Below are 9,246 nucleotides of genomic sequence, written 5' to 3'. Positions count from 1 at the left end.
TCGCCTTGTAATCGGAAGGTTATCGGTTCGAGCCCTGGCTTGGACAGTCTCGGTCGTTGTGTCCTTGGGCAAGACACTTCACCCGTTGCCTGCTGGTGGTGGTCAAAGGGCCTGGTGGCGCCAGTGTCCGGCAGCCTCGCCTCTGTCAGTGCCCCCCAGGGTGGCTGTGGCTACAATGTAGCTTGCCATCACCAATGGGTGGATGACTGGATATGTAAAGCGCTTTGGGGTCCTTAGGGACTATTAAGGTGCTATATAAATACAGGCCATTTACCATTTACCATTTTGGATAAAGCAAGTGTCTTGTAGTGGAACGAGACAAATTATGAGGGACATTTCTAAAGGGAAAAAAATCCCACAAACCTTAAAGTGCACTTGAAAAGCTCACACAAGAAGGCTAACCTAGCTTACCTTGAGAAGGTAAGGGAGCACACTCAACTCTCATCCCCAGAAACAGAAGCTAACACCAGGCAAGGCAGCGTGATGCATCCCGAGACAACAGGACTGGGATATCTACATAACTGTGTGAGTCAATTGCCTTCAAAAGGTTTATCAATTCACTTGAACCAAAATTACAAACACCCGGTGCTGCAAGAGGTAATAGTCTCATTGCGGCCAAGATATACATTTTATAGTATCAACGGTTGTTCATCTGCCCTTATTTATTTATTTATTTATTTAAAGAACTCATAGGTGGGAATGTGAGTTGTCTGTCTCTGCGTGTTAACCCTGTGACAGACAGGCGACCTGTGCAGGGTATGGTAGCTGGAATTGCAACATACCTAAGGATAAGCAGAAGAGAATGACTGATATGATGAAACTGGGATTTTGTTACACTTAATTATTGCAAACACAACTAAAACTATAACTGAAACTAATGAAAACTAAACTGAAACTAAGGATTTTCAAAAAAATAAAAACTAAACTAGCAAACAATTGGTAAAAACTAATTAAAACTGATATAAAATTGAAAATCTGAAGTCAAAACTAAATAAAAATAAAAACTAATGAAAATTGCAAAACTATTAAAACCCTGATGTGTTGTGTATTTGTCGTTCAATAGGTCTGATCTATGTGAGACACAGGGTTTTAATAGTTTTGCAATTTTCATTAGTTTTTATTTTTATTTCGTTTTGACTTCAGATTTTCAATTTTATATTAGTTTTAATTAGTTTTTACCAATTGTTTGCTAGTTTAGTTTAGTTTTTATTTTTTTGAAAATCATTAGTTTCAGTTTAGTTTTGATTAGTTTCAGTTATAGTTTTAGTTGTGTTTGCAATAATTAAGTGTAACAAAATCCCAGTTTCATCATATCAGTCATTCTCTTCTGCTTATCCTTGGGTATGTTGCTATTCCAGCTACCATACCCTGCACCCTGGACAGGTCGCCTGTCTGTCGCAGGGTTAACACGCAGAGACAGACAACTCACATTCCCACCTATGGGTTCTTTAAATAAATAAATAAATAAATTAGGGCAGATGAACAACCATTGATACCAGGCAACTATAAAATGTATATCTTGGCCCCAATGAGACTATTAACTCTTGCAGCACCGGGTGTTAAGGCAATTGACTCACACAGTTATGTAGATATCCCAGTCCCGTTGTCTCGGGATGCATCACGCTGCCTTGCCTGGGGTTAGCTTCTGTTTCTGGGGATGAGGGTTGGGCGTGCTCCCTTACCTTCTCAAGGTAAGCTAGGTTAGCCTTCTTGTGCGAGCTTTTCAAGTGCACTTTAAGGTTTGTGGGATTTTTTTTCCCTTTAGAAATGTCCCTCATAATTTGTCTCTTTCCAGTACAAGACACTTGCTTTATCCAAAACACAGTCATATTCAAAGTAATCCCAAATTGGACTCTGGCGCTTTCTCCAGACTTTTCCTGACATGATTCTGCACGTGGACGGAGCAGCAACACAGACGACTCGACTAACGTACTGCCACCTGCTGGCATAATGAGACACAGCAAGAAAAAAACCTGGAAACTAAACTTCTTTTTCACCCTTGACTATTGTATGACACGCACACATCAACGAAAACTAAACGCATTTTTGCTATAAATTCAGTTAATTTTAGTTAGTTTTGTGAACACTCATTACAGTTTTAGTTAGTTTTCGTTTTTTGGTTTTTATTTTTATTTCCGTTAACGAAAATGTTTTTTCACTTCTAGTTTTCGTTATTTCGTTAGTTTTCGTTAACGATAATAACCTTGGTGAGACAACACCTCGACCAGATGGCAGAGGCTGGGGTGGAGCAAGTCAAGCAACATTCATCAGATGAAGAAGACTTCTTCTTTTCAATGAAGTCCAAAAGGCCACAAGGTGTAGGGGAGCTGGATGGGTACCTTGCCTGTGTCTCGGACAAGATGGATCTGCTGAATTCATTTCCACACATCAAAAAACTTTCTCTCAAACTAAACACTGGCCTGCCTGCCTCAGCTGCCTGCAAGCGTCTCTTTAGCTGTGCTGGACTACTGTTCACTGCAAAGCGAGCAAGGATGAGCTCTACTAACTTTGAAAATCAACTGCTCCTTTAAAATTAACAGGAAGTTCAGAGAGTAACACTCTAGAATGGACACAAAGGAACTTTAATCTAGAGGTACAGTAGGGCAGGGCCAAGTTTAAAAAAAAAAAAAAAAAAAACATTTTAATAGCAGCTGCCGTACAGTTCAGTTCAGTACTTGTTCTCTTATTTGACAGTTTAGAACACATTCTCATGTAAAAGAATGATATGGTTTTGTATTGAAAACACTGTCATACCTGACAGTTTGGTTGATTGGTTTGGTGACCATTATCCATTTTCATGTATAGACTTGCAGTTTAGCTGCCACTGCACTTTAATTTGTAAAGTTTTTCTTTTCATTAAAAAATAACTACTTTCAGATTTATATCCCACTGTCTTTTTTTGCACTACTCAGAAGAGGCTGTCCCCCTGCTGATAAAAAAGTAACTATGTAACTTTTACTCTGAGTAAATTTTAAATGAGCTACTTTTTACTTGTGCTTGAGTAAAATTTCAGCAAATTAATAGTACTTTTACTTGAGTAAAATATTTTAGTACTCTTTCCACCTCTGGTTTTGATGTGTACACACACACACACACACATATATATATATATATATATATATATATATGTTGAGTGCATTGTATATACCTAAGACTAACATATTACTTTCAGTAATAACCTCTCTTGAGCAATAAATGCTGGTGTGTTTTATTTTTTTCCATTTTATGTGTGTGCTGTGAGAATTATTAGAGGTTTCAATTGTTTTTCTTTGACTTGCTCTTTCTGATTATGAAAAGCATGTCTAAAATACTCTTAGGAAAGCATATTTTGAGTGATTTTAACTGTGCGAATGCTGTGAGTACTGTATTTGAGTGATTCTGTGTGATTTGTACCGAATAATAAATAAGTAATATTAACAAGAGAGGTTCATAGTAGAGTGAGTGAAAAAGTGGAAGTTTGAGAGAAAAGGCGGTGTGGTTTGCTTCCAGGTTTGCTGTGTGTGTGTGTGTGTGTGTGTGTGTGTATCATCAGCTACTCTTAAACACTTTTATCTTAATTTGCGATCAATCGTGTATAATGTGTAAATTTTATCATATGGCTCTATGCCTTGTGTTGTGTTTCCGGAAATTGAGATCTAAATTTCTACTATAATCATTTGTTTTTCAAACTTGAGGATCTCACAGGTCAATCTGGCTCCGGCTCTCTTCTTAACTTACAGAAGGTCAGTCCTAGTACTTTATTTTGTCAATCAGTTAATAAATAAGCGCATCAAATTATTTCACAATGCAACGCACACTTTACTCTAAGCCACATGTGTCGAACTCCAAGCCTCAAGGGCCCGGTGTCCTGCAGGTTTTAGATGTGTCCTTGATCCAACACAGCTGATTTAAAGGCTAAATGACCTCCTCAACATGTCTTGAAGTTCTCCAGAGGGCTGGTAATGAACTACTCATTTGATTCAGGTGTGTTGACCCAGGGTGATATCTAAAACCTGCATGACACTGGCCCTCGAGGCCTGGAATTCGACACCCCTGCTCTAAGCCATGCTTTATGCTTTGTATTTAGTACTTACAGCTTCGGGGATATTTCCTTCCTGTTCTCCCATTGCTCTGAATGAGTAAACTCAGTATGGTACCACAAATGTTTCCTGAGGTCAAAAGAACCTGAATTATCATGTATACAGCATATACAATGTCACAACAAAATCATACCAGACACTTTGACACGCCAATCTTGTTTTATTTGCTGTATAACATTTGCCTGCCTATAAACTTAACGTAAGAAAATTCGAGACTTTATTCAGAAAATACTGTTTAAATAAGTCAGTTTCTAACTATATGTGCTTGTTGAAAAAGTCTGACTGCTGAATTTCTGCATGTAGGCTAGGAAATATTATCTTGCATCCTTAACTATGAACAATACATCCTCTAACTCTTTATGTCAGTGATGTCCATTTTTAGACAAATATTACTAGTTTACAGCTTTTCCTGAAGTAAAATCTCAAAACCTGGTGTTAATAATACTTCTTTCAAAACATTGATGCTTATTAACAGGTAATATATCTCAAAGTTTAGGTTTCCCTAATATTTCAGGTTATTGACAAGTCATGTAAGGTGTTCCTAAGTACAAAATAACCAAGCAATCAATTCAGAACAAATAATCTATTACTTACTTAATCTGGTGCTTTAGGCAGAGTCTGTGAAATGCAATTTCAGGAGCATGGTCCAAGAGTTCTTTTTTTGCATACAGCCAATCATGGTACAGAATCAATGTTCATCATACGCTGTAAAACAGAAAGAAAGAAAGAAAACAAGTGATGAAAATAAATAAAGGTAAACGTAATGTTGCAAAACTAGTTAAACTTGATGAACCATCAGGCCCTCTGTCTTTTGTTTCTTTAGAGAACTATAAGCTGCTGCCAGTCCCACCCTTCTCTCTCTCACACACAGACTCACATATGCAATGATTACATAGATATGATAAACATTTATTTCAGTTTAATAATAATACAAACTCTAGCACTACTGGTTAAACTTAATCCTAAATGCGACTTGTTATGTTAAAGCTTGGCATAAACAAATAATACATAAATAAAAGCCATGCCATATAAATCAGTGAAACATAATCTGATGATGATAATATGTTGATTTTTTTGTACAATAATGTTAATGAAATTTTGTTATGAATGACAACCAATTTTACATAAAAGTCACTGTTACAATCTAGATTTCAAATGTCTTGATCATGTTTGATCAACATGATTTTTACTGTGTAAACCATATACTACTATATCATAGTTTCAACAGCAAAAGTACATTCAATTTATGCTTTGACATAGATGAACAAAAACAAGTATTGATACAGTGGCTGTTTCTTCCTTGCCTCGGTGCGTTGCATTACTAAAGTTAAAGCAATAAAGAAATAAATGAATGAATAAATTTCTGATTCAAAATCAGATTCTCAGGAGAACATTTCTTAGATATTGTTGATTTATATATTAAATACTTGATGAGGATAAAATTATCATTTATGAGTATAAAAGTTTCTTGAGTCTCATTCTGGAGATCGTAATATTAGATGAAAAAATATCTAATTCAGAACCCAGGGTTATACAATTTTCTTTCAGATTCATTAAAAAAAATTGCACAAGAGGGTTAATCCTTGATTAAATCTCCACTGTGTCTGTCACTAACATAAGAATAAAAACACTGACATTTCAAATTTATTATTTTGACAGGATTGATAAGAACCGAAAATAAATACATTTTCTTGATTAAGTGAGGTTAAAGTACCAGTGTTCAATTTACACCCACATGCAACCAATTCTGATTAAATGCAATCAGTACAATCGGTGCCTCAGAGAAGGACATTGTTCACTCTGATTTGGCCTACGCTATGGAGAGATTTGCTTGGGTAAGTGATTGTGTGGGAAATGTCAGAGGTGTGGTTCTCAAACATTCTTCTCATGACTGTCATTGCACCTGTAAATCGGGTTCAAGTAGAGACAATATCAGGCACGTTTCCTCCTGCAAGGTGGAACTTGTTAGGTACTTCAAATGTTTGGTTAGACTAAAAAACCTGTACACATAAGCCAGTCAGGGTTTCCTAAAACCAGTTAAATTGAATGTATTTATTTATTTCCCCCGTTTTTTTCATTCAACACATGTTCATGCAATATCACTCTCAAAGCTACTGTGAAGCAGGCCTGAACTCGGACAAAAAATTGGCCATGACATTTTTGGTCCAGACGCCCCACTATGATATCACCGTACCAGGGCATCATTGTGGGCCATCCAACTGCCGTGGCCATCCGACTGCCGTGCCGAAAGACTATTTCAAGTAAAATTCAACAACTTTATGACACTGAAAAGCAAGCAAAATTAGATGTATTACACACAACCCTACTAATATGGAGAAACTACACCTGGAGGAAACAAGACTAGGGCAACAGAAAGAGCAAGTCATACAGAATGTTTCCACACGGTCGAATTTAACACTGGATATGGTTTCTCTTCTACTAAAGAATCAAGAGGCTGTTTTATCTGCTTTAGACAAACGAAAGCACTAGCTAATGATTTTAACTCCATCAGCTGGCGAATGTCCTTGAGCCATGAAGGTAAAATAAAAATATTTTTTCAATTATTGTTACTCTTTCTTCAAAAAGCTCTATAGTTGACAGTATCAAATTCGGGTCTTTTTAAAATTCTTTTACTGACAGAGAAAGACCCGACTCAGTGTGGTCAAGTTTAAAAAATCATCTTTATTCTACATTTCCAGAAAAGGAGAGCTGCAAACGCTAGCAAGCACGCACAGGTCTAAAAGCATTACAAGCCAAATGCGTAAATATAGTCCTCTTATACGTCATACGTTTCGATAAAAACAACTTCTTCTGGCCTGAGTTGATGTGTGTGTGTGTGTGTTACTTAGTTCTGCTTTTCCTCCCTGTACTGGTTTCCTGTATTTTGTTAATATGCCTCTGCAGCTCTGCACTAAACTTCCATTAACTTAAGCTGTTGCTAAGGCGACCTGTCACCCTCTGACCTAGTTCTCTCTCACAGCTGGCCTTGCTTTATAAAGGCCTTTATTATTAAAATACATAAAACAATATAATCAGAAAATAAGCACTAAGAGCAAATATATTTATTCTGTAACATTCCCCCTTTTTCATCTCTCTCCTGAGAGAAGAACTAATTCCTGATTTGTCCCATTAAGTTTACTTGCATGTGAAAGTAATAGCTAGAATATAACAAAAGAAATCATACTCAACAAAATGAAATCTTTCAATTGCCCAACCATGTATGTGATCCGTCCCCTCAACGGGTTGTATATTTTCAATGATCTCTTATTATTGTGGTATAATTACTTCTATCCACAACAAATAAATCAAACAAATAAATCAAGACAGCATCTCACGTTTACGCTGGGCTGTGAGCTGTCCTACCTTCAGGTACTACACCCCCTTTTTCCCAGAATCCCAGTTTAAACCCACTTCTGACTTCCCTCAGGGCTCACTGTAAAATCCAATCAGATATAATTAGCTTTTCCTAGTAAAAGGTCCTAGATTACTTTTGTCTCTCTATGGAAACAGTATCTATAGAGTGCACCCGTTTCCTCTTTAAAACTTACTCCTGGTTTCTAAGCACACACTTACAGTTCACGTCATTGTCCCTTTGCCCCCCTTTAACGGGTAGAGCATATCCGGCATGAACACTGTGTTTGGGCAATTGACATAACATAAAAATCATACAAACTATTACTAAAGCTACTCTCCCATTACTCTTCCTTACTTTGTGCTCACACTATAACCTCTGTCTAACGAGCTTTTGATCTTCTTTACAATCTGAACAAGAAATTTTCTGGAACGGGGCAATTCTCTGCGCTCTATGCTTCTTTTGGGTCCCCCTCTCTTGGCCAGATCCATTCGGTCTGGTGCTTCCTGGATTCTTGCCCACCTCTTCATGGTTTTGCTGTGGTTCTGGAATCTGCTCCTTCTTCTGTAAAGGACAGAAAACGAAAACACCTCTCTCTGCTATGCCTCAATAATCTAATCTGTTCATCCATTGTTCTTTTTAGTTGTTCAAAATTAGTTCAGACTATCATGTTCTGACCTCTATCATTTATATATATAATTAGTCTCGATATTATTTATGTGTGTAAGGGACACTGTTGACAACCTTTAACACTCTTTAAAGAGCCGTTTTCACCGTCTACACTCCAGGTGTTTCCTGTTGTTGGTCTCTTCACCCTTATCTCTGGAACATCACGAGCACATCCCGTACCAAAAACTGTTGCTATGCAAGTGCAAAATGCAATTTCAAGTAAAATGTGTCTTAACTCTGACCTACAAATGAATCTACATCTTGTCTATGTCTGTAAGCATGTTTGCATTGACCTTTTCCTGCACTCTGTCACCCTTCACAATAGATCATCTGGACAGTTCCGCCAGATAAAGCTTGTGACCCTCAAAAGACTGAATGCTAACTCTTTATTAATTGCAATATGTATAAGCAACACATTCTCACTCCTAACTCATCAGATAATAGTAATACAAATTCCAAAACCCTGGGTCACTGACCTAGGACCGTAACAGCATTGAAATATTACTGTTTCACTTAATAACATTTACTACATAAAAGCCAGCATGGGAGGCTTTTCAGATGACCTCTGAAACACACTCAACTCTGCACGCATTAGGCTGTTTCTCCAGCGCAGGGCAACAAGAATCTGACTCTCCAGTCACAGACAAACAAAAAACTCAAGCAGGGAGATAGAACACGCTGTCTGGGTGAATGTTGGATGTTGCTGGTCAAAGTTCACACTATAGCAGTCTGCTTCTTGTTCCCACTGACCCATGAATGTGACTGTGGAGAGCTGCTGTGGCAAACTGAAAAAGGGAAATTAAATTTAAAAACCCAAACAGGACTTCGACAAAGATCATCTTGGAATTAATGTGATACTGAAACTTACTCTAGTGCATTTACAGTAAACTGAAAGCAATCCAATGTATGACAACCTTGAAATCTTTGGAATTATTTCTTTAAATTTTAAATATCAGTATTGGAAATGATGCCAGTCAACTTCTTTAGGGCTAAACGTTGTCCATATACACACGCATTGTTTCAACACATGTTGCTCAGTTGTTTTAGAAAACAAAAATATGGAGGAATTTATGAGATATTATTATTCTTAGTAGTAGTAGTAGTAGTATATAGGTTAACTTCCCTCTCAGTCAAATCTGACTAAAC

The sequence above is a fragment of the Oreochromis niloticus genome, unplaced genomic scaffold, assembly GCF_001858045.2.
Source record: "Oreochromis niloticus isolate F11D_XX unplaced genomic scaffold, O_niloticus_UMD_NMBU tig00007381_pilon, whole genome shotgun sequence".
NCBI lineage: Eukaryota > Metazoa > Chordata > Actinopteri > Cichliformes > Cichlidae > Oreochromis > Oreochromis niloticus.
This window is presented reverse-complemented; position numbering follows the sequence as displayed.